The sequence below is a fragment of the Rhincodon typus genome, chromosome 20, assembly GCF_021869965.1.
Source record: "Rhincodon typus isolate 14 chromosome 20, sRhiTyp1.1, whole genome shotgun sequence".
Lineage (NCBI taxonomy): Eukaryota > Metazoa > Chordata > Chondrichthyes > Orectolobiformes > Rhincodontidae > Rhincodon > Rhincodon typus.
In genome coordinates this window covers 12,348,306-12,358,084 of record NC_063351.1, presented here as the reverse complement: position 1 = coordinate 12,358,084, position 9,779 = coordinate 12,348,306, and positions in this window count along the sequence as shown.

The window sequence follows — 9,779 nt, the reverse complement described above, 5'->3', positions numbered from 1 at the left end:
TGGGTGTTAGGGTGGTTACTGTTGAAATTCAGTACTTGGTCAGTGTTTGTGGCTTTTCTGTGTACCTTTGTCAGGAATTCCCTGTTGCCCTTGCATTCTACCATTACATCCAGGAATGGGAGCTGTTTGTTCTTTTCCTCTTCCCTGGTGAATCTGACGCCGGTGAGAGTGTTGTTTATTAGTTGATGTGAGTCCTCTAGTTTGGTCTGTTTGATGATGACAAAAGTGTCGTCCAACTATTGGATCCATATTTTCGGTTGGTTTGATGCAGAGACTCAAAAGCTTGGCCCTCCCGCAAATCCAACCCAAACTATGGATCCAATAAGTGGACGATATTTTCGACATCATCAAATGGACCAAACTAGAGGAGTATATCAGGCGGGAAAACGCAACGGCGCTTCATCGGAGGCTGCACTAATGATGTTACCCAACAGGGTAATGAAACATCTGCGAACTAACGAACGAGCTCGGCGAGCCAACCAATCACAGCACGCAGCTTCAGTTGATAGTTCAGAAGGTAAATACAATATGAGCATTCATTTCAGGAGGGCTAGAATACAAGAGCAGAATGTACTGCTGAGGCTGTATAAGGCTCTAGTCAGATCACATTTGAAGTATCGTGAGCAGTTTTGGGCCCTGTACCTAAGGAAGAATGTGCTGGCTTTGGAGGGGGCCCAGAGGAGGTTTACAAGAATGATCCCAGGGATGAAGGCCTTGTCCTACAAGGAGCAGTTGAGAACTCTGGGCCTGTACTCAATAGAGTTTAGAAGGATGAGGGGGGTATTGAAATTTACAGAATACTGAGTATCCTGGATAGCGTAGATGTGGTGAAGATGTTTCCACTATTAAGAGAGACTACGACCAGACGGCATGGCCTCAGAGTGAAGAGACAATGCCTTAGAACTGAGATGAGGGGAAATTTCCTCAGCCAGAAGGTGCTGAATCTGTGGAATTCATCATTGCAGAGGCCTGTGGAGGCCAAGTCATTGAGTGTATTTACGACAGAGGTAATAGGCTTTTGATTATTAAGGGACTCCAGGGTTATAAACAGAAGTCAGAAGAATGGTGTTGAGAAATATATAGCTATGATCGAATGGTGGAGCCAAGTCAGTGGGCCAAATGGCCTAATTCTGCTCCTATATCTTATAGTCAATTAGGAGCAAGGAATTCACACCATGGTCTTCATTAGATTGGAGGCAGGTGTTATGGACCTAAGAAAACACCCTCAAAATATTCAGAAGACAGTCTAGACCCTAACTTTACTTCTTTTAAAGGTAAATGTAAGACGTTGCGATCCAGACACAATTCAATTGGTCAAACAACTTGCTTTAAAGCAAAACACGCTTTATTCATCCGCTACAGTTAACAAACAACAAAAGAAAGAATTAGAGTAACTTAACTCTATTGGAAAACTTAACAAAAGAATAGATACAGTAAGACTATTACTAATTAACTGTTCTAATGTAGTAACATCCCACAAACATACCCTTGGCAAAAGGCAGATTCAGAAAACAGGTTGTCTAACATACAACGCCAGTAGCAAGAAGAGAACCCCCAGCTTTTGGCTGTAACTGAGAGAGAGAAAAATAGCCCCCACTTCTTCAAGACCCGAGCAGCAACTGCTGAATGCTAAAACGAAGAATCCTGGTTGTGTAAGAGCTTGACGACACCCATTCAGGCTGCTTCTATTATTCCGGCTTTAATAAAAAATCCAAGCTTCACAAGCTGTTTACTTGAGTGACTTTAGTAGACTGCTCCGTACCTCTGCCTTAAAACCTCTCTTCAAATAAAAGGATCAAAATAACCTCTTAAAGCCATAGTATCATCATAGAGGGCAATGGCATGGTGTCTATCAGCTAACTTCCCAACTCATTAAATGTCCCCTGCCATCAAATGAGCCTTGAGAAGGTTCTAAGATTCTGTCCCTTCAGTGGAAGTGGTTGCATGGAGGCCACATGTACTAATCAACATTTGCACATTTAAACAGATTGTGTTAATCACTCCTAGAGTCAAGTCCAAGTTACAGCAAGCAGCTATTTGAATCAAATTGCTTTCCAAAAACCAAGTTTTGAAATAGGCATTCATCATTAACACTGCAGCCATGTCGTGGCCGTTTTTATCCTTTCATTAAAAGGAAAGCCCACATTATTTCAGTCCCCAGCCAGTGTACGTCTGAGCAGATGCGTAATGATTGCAGGTCAGTGTGCCATGCAGTCATTTATTTATCTTTTCAAAGACCTTGAATATTTAAGCCATTTGGAATTCCGAATGCAGCATTGCGTCAGCATGATATCTTTCACCGTGTACATATATGTTGCTATCATCAACGAGAAATGTAAGTTTCAACAGACATTTTAATCGTAAGGATCCTGAAATACTATTTCACTTAAAAATCCCATTCATCATTAAATTATTTCAGGATTACATTTTCAAAATTGTGCTGAACCCTTGTGATCTATTTTTTTTTTATTCATTCACAGGATGAGGGTGTTGCTGGCTAGGCAGCATTTATTACCCATTGCTAATTGCCCAAAGGATAGTTAAAGAGTCAACCACATTGCTATGGGCTTGGAGTCACATGTAGGCCAGATCAGCTAAGGATGGCAGTTTCCTTCCCTAATGGACATTAGTGAAGCAGATGGGCTTTTCCAACAGTCAACAATGGATCCACAGTCATCATTAGATTCTTAATTCCAGATTTTTATTGAATTCAAATTCCACCCTCTGCCATGGTGGGATTTGAACCTGGGTCCCCAGAACATTACCTAGGTCTCTGGATTAACAGTCCAGTGGTAATGTCACTAGGCCAGAGCTTCCCCATTTTTTTCTTGATATTGCCTAGGCCTACAAAGTTTAACAGTGCTCTGCTTATTTTATGCACCTTAAATAGGCACAACTCTAAGCAAGGGCTGAATCTTTCATTTTTGGCTCAGTCTGAGTTTGAGATTTTCAGACGGTGTCTTGCCATGAGGCCTAGTTAGATTTCTCACCATATCTTACCAAACCCACCTCATTAGCTACCTATCCCGCCCCTATGCTGGTGCTCACATCTAATTCTGGCCTCATCTTACCACATACCATTCCCAGAACAACTCACCACTCAGCAGATATCTGCTGAAAGGCAGACATCACTTCTGCTGGCACCTTTGAAAGGCTTCTGCGCACCCAGGCAATCTGGCATTGCCTCACACTGATAACTTAATGGCTCAGCAGACACAATATCACACTGTTCACAGTACCCAGCCAGCATGGCTGACAATTCCTCGCACATGCAGCCCCATTCTCTCAAATGTCACCATTTAATCACCAGGTCACACAGTTCACCCCGTCCTTAGCTACATGCCATCTAACAATATCTCCAGGTCAACTCTACCCTGTCCCCAATGCCCACTGTGGATGGATAGCTACTCATTGTCCATTGGGAAACGTCACATAGAAGGTGTAGCGTAGAATTCCTGCAATGCAGAAAGAGGCCATTTGATCCATCGAGTCTGCACTGATTTACAGGCAATTGGAAAATCATAGACATAAATTTTTTCACTTACAGACAAACGAGAATGTAAAGAAAACGAATAGAGGCTGAGAGTCACAACCACAACGTAAACCAAACACTGGCATGATGCCCAATGACTATTTTACAGTCTGTAATGATCTGCTGCACCCAGTTCCCATAAACTGGAAATCGATTGTCAGTCAGATCTAGTTTGCTTTGAAGCACCCAATGTAGCTGGGCTCTGTCATTGCAACTGCCCTCTCAGTGCCATGGAGGGGTACAGTCGATGACACCCTGTACCTGGCAGGAGACAGATATGTTCCTGAATCCTCCTGCCCAGGCTGCAGCACTGACCCCCATCCTCAGGAAACTAAATGAGCCGGTGTGATCCTGCCCAAATGGTATCAATCACTGCCCTGATGTACTTGTGCGGGAGGACAGAGAGACCCCACAGGGAGCACCCATCCCTCCCTGAAAGGATCCAGTCAGATAGAAACTCACCTTCACAGCCACTGGGAGGGGGTGCCCTCACCTGACTATTGCAGCCCTCAGGTCCTGCTCCAGTCCATCACAGTGCCCCAGGACATACAGAGCCTACATTGGCACAGCGCCTCACTCATCCCCAGAAAATGGAGTTGGGTCAGAAACACACTCCGCCTCCTGTGGACCCTGTGCATCTTGAGGAGTTCTACAGCTATGCCCTCATCCTGAGCTGGGTGCTCTTCACCCTCTGTACCAGCTGTTTCTGCTCCTGGGCTTGGTCCTCCTGCATCCCCCTTCACCTTCTTAGGAAGGCAGCGACAGTGACCTACATGGCACCAGCAGCTGGGCACAGGACCCTGGGTGGAAATGATCTACGTTAGGAAAACAAAGAGCTCAAGTAGGATATTTGAGCGGAAAAGCAATTGTGGGGTTAAAATGATTCTCAGAGGCTAAGCTTTTAAATTGCAAAATCAACAAAGCAACCTTATTGCAGATTTGTAAGTCACATGGCCTGTTCTAGTGATTAACGTCACAAATATTTCATCTCAGGACTTCCTGCTGGTGATTGTTACTTAGAAAGTTCATTCTGGATGAACACTTAGTGCTATTATCTCTGAAATGAACAGATTCCACCAAGATGAGGTACCCCAGCTCTAAGCTGATCTCTAAGAAAAGGATTTTCTCTCCACTTGTGGCAGGGGTGAATGGATGTTATGTGCTGTATTTGATTGTGACAAAGGCCTCCTTCATTTCTTAATCAGATTACATGATGGTGGTTATCATGTGTCTGAATTACCAATTCTTTTCAAAAGTATCAGGCCTGTTGTGGATGGCACTATGATTGTAATGCAATTAGAATCATAGAATCCCTATAATGCAGAAAGAGGCCATTCAGCCCACTGAATCTGTGCTGAAATTCCAAAGCAGCCCACCCAGACCCAGCTTCCTCACACTATACCCGTAACCCTGCATTTTCCATTGCTAATCCACCTGGCCTGCACATTCCTGGACACTACGGGGCAATTTAGCATGGTCAGTCCACCTTTACACATCTCTGTACTGTGGGAGTTAACCAGAGCATCCAGAGTAAAACCCATGTGGACATAAGGAAAATGCACAAACTCCTGAATTAGATTTGTATATAAACCATTTGAACCTGTATACCGGTGAAGAAGTATCTAGATTTATCAGTAGAGACTGTTTTCCCACTGTTGTAAGATAAAGGCTGCTGGATATTTTCATGGAAGGCCCTAGTTTGAATGTTAGTTCAAAATACTCTGAGGCAGAGCTAAAGAGGCTCTTAGCTGTGAGAACCGTCATTGGTGGCCAAGCCTGCAGATGAGGCTGCTCACCCTCGTCCACACAGTGAGACATCTGCACCCTCAATAACGAGCAACGTCTCCATCATTCATTCACCTTCAGCCTCACCGTGTGTGTGCCAATTTGGAGAAGGGGCTGTGCCAGACAAGAGACCAGCACATGGCATCAAAAGGTGAGTGCCTGCAGAGTGCCTGCAGAACTTGGAAACTCTCCTATCCCAAACCCACATCAGAAAATTTCTCACTGCGTTCCTGCAGATCACCATGACAGATGATGAAGCAATGATCTGTGCCTCCCACAGCTTCCTTGAAAGTTTGATGACCAACGATTCCCCTTTGGCCAGTATTGGCCTCTTTTTAAGTCATTGCTGCTAAATTCCCCATCATTTAGATACCAATGTTCAGTTTGCAAGCTTGGTGTAAATCACCCTGCACCAGCATCAGAGCACATTCACCCTAATCTTCACTCTACAGGCACAGTAAATGGGTGATGAAGTGATTGCAAATTAAATGTTGCTGGGAATTGCAAACAGGTACTTCATTTATATAGAGATAACAAGGTGTAGAGCTGGATGAACACAGCAGGCCAAGCAGCATCAGAGGAGTGGGAAAGCTGACGTTTCGGGTCTGGGATATGTTCCTTCAGTGTCCTCGTCTTCAGCAAACTTGGGTCCTGCACGTTCCTCCATCAAACTGACACTGACTGCCCCAACTGGGCCCATTCATGTCCCTTTGCACCTTCCTGAACAATGGACAGATCCATTCCCGGGATTGTAATAGGCAGAGACCCCTGACTAACTTCAATAAGCAGCCCCTGTGCATGACTGAGCAGGCCCTGACCACTGTCTTCACAGCTCCCCTGCCGACAATAAGCAATTATCCTGAGTGATCGTGATGACTCCATAGGATTGACTGCTTCCCAGATTGTAAATGCACAGACCGCTGACAGTGAGCAGGCCAAGCGGTCAACTGAGTGTGGCCAAGCCCCTGGTCTGTAAGTGGACTGTGTCCATCACTGATGAAATTGGGACCACCAAGCCAACAGGGACACCCTCCCTGGCCCTAGCGCATGTTTGGGGTGAGCACCAGCAACCCCCCCCCCCCATTTTCTGACAAGACAAGACATGGATGGTACACTCGCGATAAACGAATGAGCACTAAAGGAGCAAGAAAACAGCCCTGCAATGCAGCCTGGTCCTGTCTGTGAGCTGACAGCCTGTCCCTGTTTGTCCTAAAGTGTGTCCCTGCAATATGCATTGTCAGTGCAGCCTACAATGCGAGTCTGTGCTTCACAGTGCCTAGCTAGTTTATCAGAGACACACACTGTGGTTGTGAGAGCTTGTCAAATGTCAGCTGCAAATGTCCATGGACAAGGGAATGTGAGGTTATTGCCCGTGGATCATGCCCTGAGATGCCATTCGGACCTAAGCAACATGAAGGTCCTTTGGAGAAGGCAGTTGTCAGGTCCCCACTCTCAATTCAAAGACAAGTCTATTCCTGTCCAGCACATATGGCAACTTTGGTACGATGGAAAGCTGACTATTGATGAGGTGAGTCGGCCTGTTAAGAAGGCATTGAACAAAGCTATAATCACTTAATTGGCAACCCACCACTGCCTAGCAAGAAACCAGCCTCACTGCCTGGCAAATGCATAAACGATACGGCAAAATGCTTGCAGCATTGAGATAAGTCCCACCAGACGTCTCGTCACCCAGATCCCAAAGGATTCAGCCCCAAATTAAAGGCTTGTGCCCAATAAGCAGATACACTTGGGCTGGTGCTACATCGGTGTGACCTTTTCTTCACACTGTAGTAATCCACATGTTTTTGAACTCAGATTACTACATCTGTTAACATCATTTCCACCCATGTGCTCTGACTGATTGCAGGAGACCTGGAGCAGCTAAAGTGATGAATCTTAAATGGACCAATGGAGGCTGCTCGAAAAAAAGTGTCAAAAATTTGTGAGGCTTTGCCTTTGCACAGCTGATTTGGAGGAGGCTGGATTTTTTTAGTTGGAAAATGATTTGTTGCTGGTGAGCTGGAATCAAAGATTGGAGGGAAAATGGTATTTAGGCGACAGGTACAGATGAGGTGAATCTCACAGAGTGGCTAGGTAGGTCATTCAAAGCCAGAGGTCCCCGAAATGAAAATAGACAGAAAGCAGAAGACAAAGTAGAAGACTGCATATAACAGTTGGCAAGTAGATAACACAAATGTGAACTTAGCCGAATGGAAAATGTCCACAGGGGGATGTGATAAAGGGAACAAGAGAGGCAAATGGAGTCCATGAGAAGAGGGTGGCAAAAGGTAATCCAAAGCCTTTCATAGACCTGTAAACAGGACAAGTGTAGGAGAGGATAGCTGTGGTAGTTTTGGGACCGTGACGGAAATTCACACAATTGAATTGTGTGGATATTCTCCAGGTGCTCCAGTTTCCGCCCACAGGCCAAAGATGTGCAGGTTAGGTGGATTGACCATGCTAAATTACCCATAGTGTCCAGGGATGTGTAGGTTAGGTGGATTAGCTGTGGAAACTTACAGGGATAGGGTTGGGACGTCTGGGTCTGGGTGGAATGCTCTTCAGAGGTTCGGTGTGGACTCGATGTGATGAATAGCCTGCTTCTACACTGTAGGCTCGCTATGATTCCATGACACATGCTGATAGAGTACATGTTGGAGTTACTGGGAAGAAGTAGTTAGCCAAGACAAAATTAAAGTGGAAACATTTTAGATAATGTAGAGATTGCCAAATCTGGAATTTATAAATCATCAGGACTGGATGTGATGTGTCCAAGTAGGATAGGGAAAGTGAGAAGTAAATTGCACTGACCGTAATCTTGCAATTCAGTTTAGATATTAAGGTTGTGCCTCAGAGCTTGGGAATTGCAAATATCAGACCTCTTTTAAAAGGGGTCTGAGGATAAACCCAATAACAACAGGCCAGTAAGCATAATTTCAGTGGTAGGAAAGCTTTTGGAAATGAAGACTGGGAACAAAATTAACTGTCACTCAGACAGACATGGATTAATTAAAGAGAGCTGGCACAATTTTGTTAAAAGAAAATTGCGTTTAACCAACTTCAAAGAGATTTTTGAATGAGGAGGTGAAAGAAAGAGTTGATAAAAAAAACATTGTGGTTATTGTGAACATGGATTTCAGAAAGAGATGATAGATTAAGTGCCACAAAAATTGATTTTTTTTATTCATTAACAGGATGAAGGCATTGCTGGCTAGGTAAGCATTCATTGCCCATTCTTAATTGCCCAGAGGACAGTTCAGAATCAACCACATTGCTGTGGGTCTGGAGTCACATGGAGGCCAGACCAGATAACGATTGCAATTTCCTTCCCTAAAAGGACATTAGTGAACCAGATGGGTTTTTACAACAATCGACAATGGATTCATGGTCATCATTAGATTCTTAATTCCAGATTTTTTTTTAAATTGAATTCAAATTCCACCATCTGCCATGGCGGGATTCGAACCCGGGTCCAAAGAATGATATCTGGGTCTCTGGATTAACAGTCCAGCAATAATATCACTAAATAAAAGGGATGATAGCAGAATGGATATAAAGTTGGCTGAGTGATAGAAAACAGTGAGCAGGGGTGAGCAGCTACCTGTTTTATTTCCAGACTGGAAGAAAATATTTATTGGGGTTTCGCTGGAGTATAGGAGTGTGAGCAATGTGTCAATGTCTGGGTCAGTGTTAAAAGCTCCTTCCACTGTGATAATGGAAGAGACCACATGACAGAGAAACTTGGACGAAGAGCCAGCATTGTCTCAGCAGACGCATCTCTGCAAAACTTGACATTATTCCTTAAAGTGGAATTAAATATTTATTTTAAAACCTATTGAAGACTTATTAATCTCCCCTAAGATAGTCTAAGCAAGTGTACAACAAGTAATATGTGGATGCTTTTTCTTGATCTGTATCAGGATCTAAATTTGGGTACGCAGGTCACAATTTCATAATTTATGGATGACACTAAACTTGTGAACCTTGAGGAGGATAGCAATAGACTTCCAAAGGATATATCATGCTTGGGTGGATGTGACGCTTGTGGGATTCAGCACTAATTCAACAAACTGGTACATTTTAGTTGAAAGAGTTAGAAGAAGTGATATCAACTCAGCACTTCTAAAAGAAATAAAGACCAAAGGTATATGCACACACATCACTGAAGGTGGCAGGGCAGTAGGTTACAAAAGTTCTAAAAAGCCATTTGCGACTCTAGATTTTCAAATAAACAGAAAGGACAGCAATACCAGAAAAATGTGATGATCTCCTGGACTCCACTGTCTACCTCACACTCACAGTACCACCACTCACTCTAACATTGTCACAGTCCATGCATCTCATTGAAGCCTATGGCCTCAGCATTGCATGCACAATGATCACTGAAAGACCAATAGCCACCACATCCTTTCAAACTGCTAACCCTTCCCTCCTTCCTTCAGTACTTCCTACTCACCGAACT